Source organism: Aedes albopictus, chromosome 3 (assembly GCF_035046485.1).
Source record: "Aedes albopictus strain Foshan chromosome 3, AalbF5, whole genome shotgun sequence".
NCBI classification, from domain to species: domain Eukaryota; kingdom Metazoa; phylum Arthropoda; class Insecta; order Diptera; family Culicidae; genus Aedes; species Aedes albopictus.
The window spans coordinates 334,397,037-334,409,043 of record NC_085138.1 but is presented as its reverse complement, the minus strand read 5'-3'; positions in this window follow the sequence as shown (position 1 = coordinate 334,409,043).

The following is a 12,007-nucleotide window of genomic DNA, read 5'->3' as shown; positions in this document are numbered from 1 at the left end:
TAACGACTTTGCAGTGGTTGTGTTTTTGCTAGGAGAATAAGTATGCAATTATTCACCGGATGTTGATAGATCTAGGAAATAATTGTGTAGAGAAACGTGAGGTATGGGTAGATGAAAAACGTTAGAACCAAATGATGACACATCAATTTTCTTAAAAGGATCACCATAAAGAAGTTGACTAATGTCCTAGGTGGCATTACTTGAATGTTTTTCTTTTAATTTGAAGCTTTCCGCACCTTCGGTAAAGGCCTTGACTTCATTCAAATTAATTCTTCTCGGTTTCCCCCATCCAGCTCTGCTGCTCTGTGACGACTTCATGCAGCTTCATTGAATGCGAAACTCCTGCATACTGTGCCCTGGCGCCAAACATAAACCCAGCGTGCACAACAATAAACACCTCATTAACCCATTTCATTAACTACGACACTCAGGAACTCGGTTAAAATCTATCTCTCCATTCCGGGGATGGGACTCCCATCCGACCAACCAACTGAACCAGACGCTGGCTGCGCTGGCTGCACCCGAGCTTCAATGAAAAGCTTGGAAAATTTTCTACGGTTTTCAGGGTGATCCAACAAAACCAACAAAAACAAAAAAAAAAAATGAACGGAAAAACCTCAACCATAATTAAACAAGCAAGCCTTTGTGCGGTGTAGGTCTTAGCCGACGGCATCAGTATACCCAGTAGTGGTTGGATGAAAGGATGACGACGATTCATGTTCCGTGAAGCGGACCACTTTTGAGAAGAACTTGCACGCGATGCTGAATAAACACTGACACTGGCTTCGGGGAGAGGGTTTTTACGACTATTAAAAAAGTGTTAAGTAAATCGTTCTGGAAATAATACAACTCATCGTAGCAATTTGTTGTTTTTCTCATTTCTATCAATTTTCAATGCGATCTAAACCCCTCTGAATTTCCCCTGAAGCTCTCCTGGAAGCCTTACTTCTTGAAACTTCCGAAAACGACTCGAAACGTATTAAGCCCGTCTAAAACCCCCTCGCCTTGACAAACATCTGAAGCTCACCTGAGAGCTCCTTTAAACTCCTGGGAAACCCTTCGGAGACACGCATTGCAACACCCCTAAAAACCCCCTGCAACCCCATTAAACATAGGCGAAACTACCTGGGGTGCCGGGGTTGCCAGGCAACCCCTAGAATTTCAAAGCATTACTGTGAGATATGGGGCGATAAATGAAGAATGGATGAACTAATGAATATTTGTTTGTAGTGCACCCTCTAGCAAAAAATCGTAGTTTCGCCCATGCCATTAAACCCATCACCACTAGGCTGCGGCTTATTTTTCAAAAGTTGTTGAAACCTGGAATTCGTAAGCTCTTTTGGATTCAAAAAGAGAAACCTCTGAGTTTAAGCCAAAAATATTGAGATTTAGAGGTCGCGCAATCGCTTCAAAGTCGAATTTGCGAGTAATAAAAAGGTGTTTTCACTTCAAGTGCCATAACTTTCTCAATTTTCAACCGATTTTCAATCTTTTTTTATGAATTTCTCACAAATTAAATTTCGAATAAACTTGTAGAACATTATTTTTTTCCAAAGTCACGCAAAATATGAGTTTTTGAAGATTTAATTCATTTTTTTCTCCTTTTTACAAAAATTTTTAACTTCGGAGTCCTATAACTTTTTAACCGTTTGACCAATTTAAATTTTTTCAGCTTGCTTTTGTAGATATTTTTGTTGCCTATCTTTGTCCCAAACAAACTTTTCTTCAAAGTAGTCATTTTTATGATACTTTTCACCAAAAACTGCCAAAACATGCCTTAAAACTTTATTTTTTCATGCATAATTGGAGTTTTTGACGATTATTTGCAATTTTTTACTCTAAACCAGATACTGAGTATCATATTTAGGGATATGGAACACATCGGAGGATTTTTTTTTTCAAATTTTTTTTCTCGCATTTCGAACATGAAAATATTTTTTGATTCAGAACACTCCAAAAACTGAATTTTAAGGCTTCCCAATGATTATTGAGTATAAATTTTTTACTTTGAGCTCGAAACTAAGCATGAAAACTATTAAAATTTTGCCAAAATTCTGATTTTTCCAATAAAATACGTGTTTCTGAACGGTTTTTGGTATTTATCTATTTTGAAACGTTTTTTAAAGGTACAGTTTATTCACAGCATTCTTAGGCAACAAAAATATCTACAAAAGCAAGCTAAAAAATTTAAAATTGTTCAAACGGTTAAAAAGTTATAGGACTCTAAAGTTAAAAATTTTTGTAAAAAGAAGAAAAATATGAATTAAATCTTCAAAAACTCATATTTTGCGTGACTTTGGAAAAAAATGATGTTCTATGAGTTTATTCGAAATTCAATTTGTGAGAAATTCATAAAAAAAAGATTGAAAATCGGTTGAAAAATGAGAAAGTTATGGCACTTGAAGTGAAAACACCTTTTTATTACTCGAAAATTCGACTTTGAAGCGATTGCGCGACCTCTAAATCTCAATATTTTTGGCTTAAACTCAGAGGTTTCTCTTTTTGAATCCAAAAGAGCTTACGAATTCCAGGTTTCAACAACTTTTAAAAAATAAGCCGCAGCCTAATCACCACGCATGACTTCACCCATCCATTCACAGACAATCACCCTCCTCAAACTGGTTTAAAACCATAAAATCCATTTAGGCAATGAATCTATTCACCTAAATGGAACTTGAAATGTATTCAGATGTCTTACTATCTTCGGCGTTTTGGGTGGATGCTGAGTAAAAGTACCCTTTGGGCCGGGAAATTGAATTCGATGTCTAAAATCACCCACATGGTAAAAGTAAACTTTGTCTTTGGCAAAATTATTGTATACCTGCTTCTCTGTTAGGAAAAATTATAAATAATTAAGTTTGAGGCTTTGTTGACCTTCTAGAACGTTCTGAACACCAATAAGTTTAAAGGATCAAAATATTTGATACACCACACAGTGGGAAAAATCGACCCAAAAAACGGATCTTTTAACGCCGCTGGTTTCGGTACGTGAAGTTGACCATTTCTGACGTAAAAAATACGAGAAATCGATTGGTGCTAAATTCATTCACCACACGGCACGGGAAGTGGTCCATTTTTCCGTTTTTTCATACAAAAAGAGAATTAAAATGTACTTTCAAACAACTAACACGACTGTAGATCATTGAAAATAGCTGCAGGTGTAATTAGAAGTTTATAGGAATCATAAGAATACATGAAAGATCCTTTTTAATGTTTATTTTGCCCTATATGCCCCAACAACTGTCTGATATTCGCAATTTTTCCTAATTATGAATGGATTTTTAATGTTACTTAATTAAAGTTGGTTTGTTTGGCATAAAGAAAAAGCGGTAGATCGTTTATCGCCAGAATAATCTTCGGGAGTTGTCCAATTTGCCCCATTTTGCCCTATTTTCATGAAAAAATAGAACGTTGAAATTAGTTTTAGGTGCAATTGGAAGCTAACAGTTATCATGCGTATATATGAAAGATATTTTCCCTATTTTACCCTACATACCCCTTAAGGTGAATATATGACGAAGCCACACCTCGAATTTTCAAAAGCACAAATCTAAAGAACCGAATGTCGGTTTGAGCTGAAAAGATGATCGTTTGGTCACCCGCTGGTGGTGACCAATCGATCAACTTTTCAGCTCAAACCGACATTCGGTTCTTCAGATTTGTGCTCTTGAATATTCGAGGTGTGGCTTCGTTATATATTCACCTTAAACTGTTTGATAATAACATATTTTGTATGGTTATGGAATGTCGCTGGATGCAAAACATGAAGCCCTGGATCATTTATACAAATGCGGTTTATCGATTAATACTACAATCATTCTCGGAATGGTATATATATAGCTGTCCATTTTACCCCAATTTGCCCTAATGTTTTGTCAAGTAATGAATAAATTAATTTTCCTTAGTGGAGCGGACCTGGTGTGGTGGTTAGAACACAAGACTGTCACGCCGAGAACCTGGGATCGAATTCCACTCCCGACAAACTTACAAAAATGCGAGTTCTTCCTTCGGAAGAGAAGTAAAGCGTGGGTCCCGAGATGAACTAGCCTAGGGTTAAAAATCTCGTTAATACAGACAAAAAAAAATCCCTTATTAGCATTGGTTCTGAAACCAATCTTATCAAAAAGACATATATATGAACTTTTCAATAATTTCAGCTTTTGATGGGCAACTAAGGGCATAATAAGCATTTCATAAAATATGTCAAATATGCGGTAAACTGATTAAATGGGGCATATCAAAGCAAATTATACATTTTTAAGATGCCCCATTTAATCAGTTGTGTGCATATTTGCCACAACTTAAGATTAGAGTTAATGCTTATTATACCCTGTATTTCCCACCAAAGTCATATGTTTTAACTGTCCTTTTGATTACATTGGTTCCAGTAACAAAAGTCCATCAGTTTGGACATAAGCAAATGGGGGAAATCAATTCATTCATGAGGCGACAACAAATCAGGGCAAATAGGGGTAAAATGGACAGCTATTTGTACCCTCCCGTGAATGATTCTAAACCTTATCGATAAACCCAGAGGTTCCCAAACTTTTTGCTATCGCGGCGCCCTTTTACATTTCCAAAAATGTCGCGGCGCACCCAAGTTTTTAACAATTTATTTTTAATTTTGGGCAACTTTCACTTTACGGTGTGCAAGACAAGATCGTGAAACACTTCTCTAATATCATGTTTTCAGAATTCAATATTTGGAAAACTATTTTTTAAATTAATTTCTCAAAGATAGTTTAAATATTTGTAAGATTCCAAAAATCATGTTGATTTCATCATAGAAGTTTAAAAAAAAGAAGAAACTCAGATGTACAGGTAAAACAAGCTGCTGAATTTCCAAAATTCAGTCAAAAATTCTAAAGCGTTTGCAATAATTAAAGAATTCTTATTGAATGAAAATGACTACACAGAGCTTGACCAAAGCTTCAACTTTTTGCGGAAATTGCTAAGCAACACTTTTATTATTTTGGAAAATTTCGGCAAACTGGGACACATGAAGAGATTGTAAAGACCTGCCAGGTGGGCTTGGATTGAACTTATTTTCATAAATTTCAACTTAACCCTTTGGTCCTGGATTGGCCATATATAACCCCATTTATGAAACCGAGCATAACGAGTTCAGCGAGGTTGCGGCAATACTGATGAAACAGTCCGGTTCAAAAAGGTCAAAGCTAGCTCTTCACACTACCAGATCGGAAAACCTGCATGCCGCTAAGCTGTTCCGAAGACCTTGTAATTATTCTGAAAAGAACGTAAATAATGTTCATGAAATTGAAACTTTGGACAAGATATAGTAAAATCAAAAGCTAAGCTTATGCTTAAGAATTCCAAAAACCATTTCAAACATTTGAAATTTTAAAATGTGGTTTAAATTGATATGTTTAAATAGGATACCAGAAATCCTATGGAACAATCGAAGAGTCAGGAAAGATTTTAAAAAAATGTGAGCGACACTAGTTTTACTAATAAAAAAAAATAAAAGTGTTCCGCAATACAAATAAAGAGTTTGTTTTTTTTGTTACGTCACAAAAGCAAAAATCCTGCGGCGCACCTGGGAAAGATTCGCGGCGCACCAGGGCGCCGCGGCGCACAGTTTGGGAAGCACTGGATAAACCGTATTTGTATATATAAAAATTATCTAGGATTTCATGGATTGCAACCAGTAACATTACAAAATAATAGAAAAAATGTTATCATCCAGCAGTTTTAGGGGCATGTAGGGCAAAACAGGGAAAATATCTTTCATTTATGCCCATGATAGCAGTTGGCTTCATATTGCAACTAAAACTAATTTCAACGTTCCATTACAGAATCTGTTTCTTATAAATACATTTTAAATCTCATTTTTCTATGATAATAGGGCAAAATGGGGCAAATTGGACAACTACTGAAGATGATTCTAGTTATAACAGATCTAGCGCTTTTTGTTTATGCAAAAAAAAGAAAATCAAATCAGTAACATTAAAAATCCATTCATAATCATGTAAAATTCACAATTTCCAGCAGTTGTTGGGGCATATGGGGCAATATAAGCATTTAAAAGGATCTTTCATATATGTTTATGATTTCTATTAACCTTTAATTACACCTGCAGCTATTTTCAATGAGCTACAGTCGTGTTAGTTGCTTGAAAGTACATTTTAATTCTCTTTTTGTATGAAAAAAGGGCAAATTGGGGCAAAATGGACCACTTCCCGTGCCGTGCGGTGAATGAATTTAGCACCAATCGATTTCTCGTACTTTTTACGTCAGAAATGGTCAACTTCACGTACCGAAACCAGCGGCGTTAAAAGATCCGTTTTTTGGGTCGATTTTTTGCACTGTGCACCAGTAGTGTTAAATGCTACTTTTAACTTTTACTTTTTTGGGGCAAAAGTTCGACCTTAGTTGAAAATTCAATATTTAAAAAAACCAAAGCAGTATAAATAAATAAATACCGTCTGGTGAATCTATCATCCGTGAGCTAAAACTTTGCTGAACAAAGTTACACCAAATGTCTTTTCTATTTTACGTTACAATACTTTTTGTATGTGTGTGTCTTATTCGAACTCTTGCCCCACCACTGGGGTAAAAGTTCGAATCTAGTGTTTGTGGAATTTCGCTAACCGTAGCACACTATTTCGACACTTTGATAATAGGAATACCTGAAACCAATTAATATTTGATGTTGGACTGGAACACACTTTAAAGATCGATCTGGACTTTACCCAAATCAGGGTTAAATTTCCTACACCAAATATTAGTTGTTGTACACAAATTACGTCACGCTCTTAGGGGGGGAGGGGGGATATTGCACAACGTGACGACCCTTACAAAAAATATTGAGGTCCCATACAAAAAGTGTGACATAGGGGGGAGGGGGGTTGAAAAAGGTCGATTTTAGCGTGACATAATTTGTGTATCACCCCTTAGTAGTTTTCCGCCAAATTCAGACAGATAGGGTTTTTCAGACCTTTTGTCTCGCGGTGCACTTCTTAGAAACAAGCTGCCGCGCGGTGCACATGATCAAAAATGTAAAAAGATGACATTTTCAGTTTGTAGAAAATGTTTGTGTTTTCTGACGCAAGCATGTCAAAAGGTGTTTGACAATGTCTTGTAAATCTAAGAAATTTTTGATTCAAATTATTACCGATGTCATAGTCTGGTTTCTGATGAAAGTTGTGTCTGATTATGAGTAAAATTTCAGTGGATTTCTGACAAGAACCTGAACGAAGCCCTGTGTTGATCACTGGCGGATAACAGGTATGTTTTTTTGGGAAATATTCTTCCAAAATTTCTAGAGAGGTTCTTTCTTCAAGATTTGTGGTAAATTTCTTCAAAGATAATTGAAAATCCGTTAACATATTCTCAAAAAATACTAGCTTTTGATATTGTTAGCAAAGATCTTGAAAATACGTTCCAGCATACCGTGACCGATTTATAGGATATTGTTGGTAGTTTTTTCTCGAAATTCTTTGTAAATGTTTATTATACATTTATCGGTTTGTCCTTAAGACGCTCTGCTCCTAGACGGGCTTGGTGGTATAATTACTACCGTTTCTGATTCGTATGCAGAAGGTCCTAGGTTCTCAATCCCTGGCACGTCCCTTTCCTCATAATTTTTATCTTTCTATATACTTTCTCTCTCCTATCTACCTATATGACTCATATGTTCATAGCCATCGCTAGAAACAGACACGGTTGAAAATCCGTTTCTCTTCCTTCCAACTTTCACAGCACAGTGTTTAATCTATCAGAAAACGCCTACTGCATAACTCTAATCAAGCGAACTGTGCCGCAAGTTTCATAGTAATAATCACACGAATCTATCGCCTTACGCCTGTCATCCACGCACCAATACGTGAACCATCTGCCAACCATATCCCACCAACAATCCGACATCCGCATGAATTTGTGCAGACGCAGGGGTATTTTCGGTCTGCTGTGGTTACAAACGATTGCATCATCACTTTCTTCCCCTTCCCTACATTTACCTGCAAACTGACGTGGCAGGCGGCATTGTTGCCCAAAAATAGAAAGATAACCAACTCTCGCACACTGTAGATGCCTACTAATCCCCGGCAGATATCTCATTGGTGCCTTGTGTGAGTGTAGCTGGTCTAGCGATACTGAAGTAGCATCCACGGGCGATCAATCAAGCTCAAGCTCAGGCTTGCCCTTAAAACGCTCTGCTCTTGTTTTCTTCAGAGTGTCGAAAATTTAATATTTCAGATAGAATATTCATATTCGCGGCACAGACAAACAGACGTAACACATTGAACGATTTTCATGGAAATCCATCGCCCAGTTCACATTATCATCACCTGGTGGAAAAGTTGCACTAATCACTGTGTTTTGCAATATCGCCAACAGAAGGCGCTAGTGTGAAATGTCAAACGCATAGAAAAACGATGTGCTCTGGTTGTGAAAGCCACAACTATGAAAATTTAAAATGATCGTTAAAAGCGTGGTCGATGGAAATTTCACAAGTGTTACGTCTGTTTGTCTGTGTTCGCAGCATGTTGTCACGGTGCACTTGGCAAGGCTTCGCGGTGCACCAAGTGCACCGCGGTGCACAATCTGAAAACCGCTGAGATAAAACAACATTTTGTCAACTCTGATCGAATTTCCTCACTAATTTCATCATTTTTAGAGATAACATAGACATTTTGCAGAATTTGAGGTTTTTACCTAGAAATGCCACATGACTCGAACTATTGCCCCACAATTCGAACTTTTGCCCAACTATGTGTAAAATATGATTTCCAAATCTTTTTTGCAAAAAGTTATACATGCTAAAGCATCTTCAAAGCATACCCAGTTAACCCTTTAAAATAAAATATCGAACTCGGTTTCATCATAATTCCATTCCATGCGTTCGAAGGACCATCGCATATTACATTTTTTTTTAATAAAAAACCAACATTTTATCATTACTTTTCGAAATATTGATCAATTTTCATAATTTTTGGAGTGAAAAATTCTTTTTCAAAAAGACTTCGATCAACCTTGACACCCGAAAGAAATAATTTGAATTGAGCTCAAAAACTTCAAAAGAAACTCATGCCCTACTCGAACTTTTGCCCCACTTTACTCTATGGTTTGCATTTGTACGGATTTGTATAGTCTTCTGTCCAAACCTCCATTTGAGTAATAAGTCGGGACTGCCAAAGTTCAATTTTTGCCTAAACGGATTACAAGGTTGCCAAGAAGTTGAAAAAGGGAGAGTGGCAAGAAAATTCAAAGTGGGGCTATGCGCAGTTTCAGAGGGCTTTGAAAGGAGTTTTAGAAGAGGGATGGAGAAATTCAGAGGCGTTACATGTGGGTTTCAAAGGGGTCTTAGGTGCGTCTTAGGAGTTTCGAGGCGATTTCGGAGACATTTCAGAAAATTTCAGAAGATTTTCAGGAGGTACCAGGTGTACTACAAAAGCGTTTTCTGGGGTTTTAGAAGGGTCTCAGGAGTGTTTCACGGGGCTTTAGGGGGTTTCCGGAGGCATTTTAGAAAACTCTCAGAGGATTTAAATGAATTTCTGACAAACATAAGCGTTTTCTAAGGTTTCTGAGGTTTAATGTGCGTTATAGGGAGTCCAAGGCAGATACATGAGTTTCAGCGGATTTCAGAGGCAGGTTGGGGTCTAGCGGAGGGTATTAGGGGCATTACATAGGGTTTAAGGGGGCCTACAGTTTTGAAAATATGCACATTTTGATTCACTGCTCTCAAGTGACCCTCAGAGGGATTTCAGAGGTGTTTTGAATCGTTCCATAAACGTTTCAGGCAGTTTCAGGAGGGATTCAATGGTAAGTTCTATACTGATTACGCTTGTAGATGCTGTACTTTATGGGCTCTTGAAGATTAATAAACAAACATTAAACAAACCACTTGACAGCATATAATTGCAAGAGGCGGTGCAAGTATGAATTCAATTCAAACACACAAGTTATGCATGTAGATTTTATGACTAATACTCAAGAAAGTTTTATAGCTACCTAAAGTAATTTCATCTCTCACCCAAGAACATTCAGCATGCCCTAATACCTCTTAATTCCACTCGCTACTTCTGTCCCTTCCCAAGTAACAACATTAATTTTATAATGCTTTTGAAGTATCCTTCAACACCTGTTCTTTAAAACCATGCATAAACTAAATTGCTCTGCAACACGACATCAACTCAACCATAAACCCGCCATAAGACCAAAGAGGCCCATCCTAAGATGCTCTTGGAGAGTTGTTTTTAAATTTCTCTTAAAACTTGTTGTACTTCCCAAGTTGTCCTCAAGGCGAATTGCTCTCTCCTTGTAGAATTCTTCAAGTGCACGATAAAACGATACCGTCAAATGGGGTAACTTGCAACACTTTTCGACTTTGAAGCAATATCATTGAAAATCTAAACATATGAAACATACTGTAAAACATCGTGTACACTAATTACCACGAGTAGAATACTATGCAGCAATTGATTTACCAGAATACGTTGCCACCTAATCAGGAGGTGCAGAATACATGCTTGTTGCAAGTTACCCCATCTGTGGGGTAACTTGCAACACATGACATGGAGCTAAGTTAGCTACCATTAAACTGCTCTTACATTCTACACACCAAATTTTTTGTTCATGATCCAGCAATTTTTTTTGCTGGAAGCATATCAGCAATACATCGATTTACTGAACTTCAGCAAACATATCTTTATTTTACTGAAATTCAGCTTTATTGATTGCTGAACGCATTTCAGTAGTTCATTTTTTGCTGGAAATCAGCACTTCACTCGACCGATTTGACATTTCGCCGAAAATCAGCAAAAAAACATTGCTGAACGCACTCCAGCAATTCATTTTTCGCTGAACACCCAGCAACCCGGGTCTTTCTGTCACAAGGTCTGTCATTCCGAAAAGTCAAAACATTGTCGTCTCGTCTCACAATTCGCGTGCAGTTCGATCGAGTGTTTTCGAAAAAAGTGAGTTCTTGTGGGTTAAAATTAATAATGGATCCAGAACTACAGGCCGTCCTGAAGAATTTAAAACAAAATGAGAGCCTAGACTTGGAGGAGCTCATTACTCATTTTTTCATGTCAGATATGTTTCACGTAGCAATGGCATCTACCACTGTTAATGGTTTTATGTTGCAGCTTAAATGGGCTTGATTTCAAGCCAAAAGTTGACATGCAGCAATGATAACACGGTCCGACAAAAAATCAACTTTTGTTCTGCCCAGCTCTAAATTTCGCTTTTTCTGATTGCTCCCGCCTAGAAACTCATAAATCCGAAGTTTTGACCCTCCCCCTCCTGGGAGAGGGGAGGGACATTGATTTGAAATTTTGAAAAATCGAAAAATTTCGAGGTTTTTCGATCGCCATTTCGGCTAAATGCACGATATCAAAAAAGGAAAAGGTTGACCACGGAGCTTTAGGGGTTGTGCAACTATCAACAAAATTTCACAAAGATCCATCAAGCCAGTCTCGAGAAACGGTGTTTTTACGAAATGATGTTTTAAAGATTTCTTATATTGCATGCAAAGAATCCAACTACTATATGGCACAATTGTTGATTCAACCATGTCGTTTAGCATCATAGTGTCTTCGAGGAAGTTTTTCACTACAATAACGTGCTTCTTTTAACCTGTTGGTAAAAATGATCAATCCCCCTAAAAGTGAGATAGAAAATTTACTTTTTTAATTTTTCAAGATACAAGGTTGATGTCTTCACAAGAGTTGTAGAAAATGCTGTTCTGAATAACTTTGTCGAAGACGCCAAATTCGTAGCTACGTTAGTTTTCAAGATACGTTACGTTTTTATTACCGGCGGTCTCTTGAAAGTGTTTATTCCTCAATAACTTTTTTCACTTTTGATTCCACAATTCTATTCTCACAATCTCCAATAGGTCAATCATGTTGACTTTCTAAAGGAGACAATTACTTGTACTTTCGCATTTGTATGAGGTAATTTGCTTACATTTGCCTATAAAGTAGTGCGGGGCAAAAGTTCACACCTAACAGTCTCCACAAAATAACTATTGAGCGGAAAGACA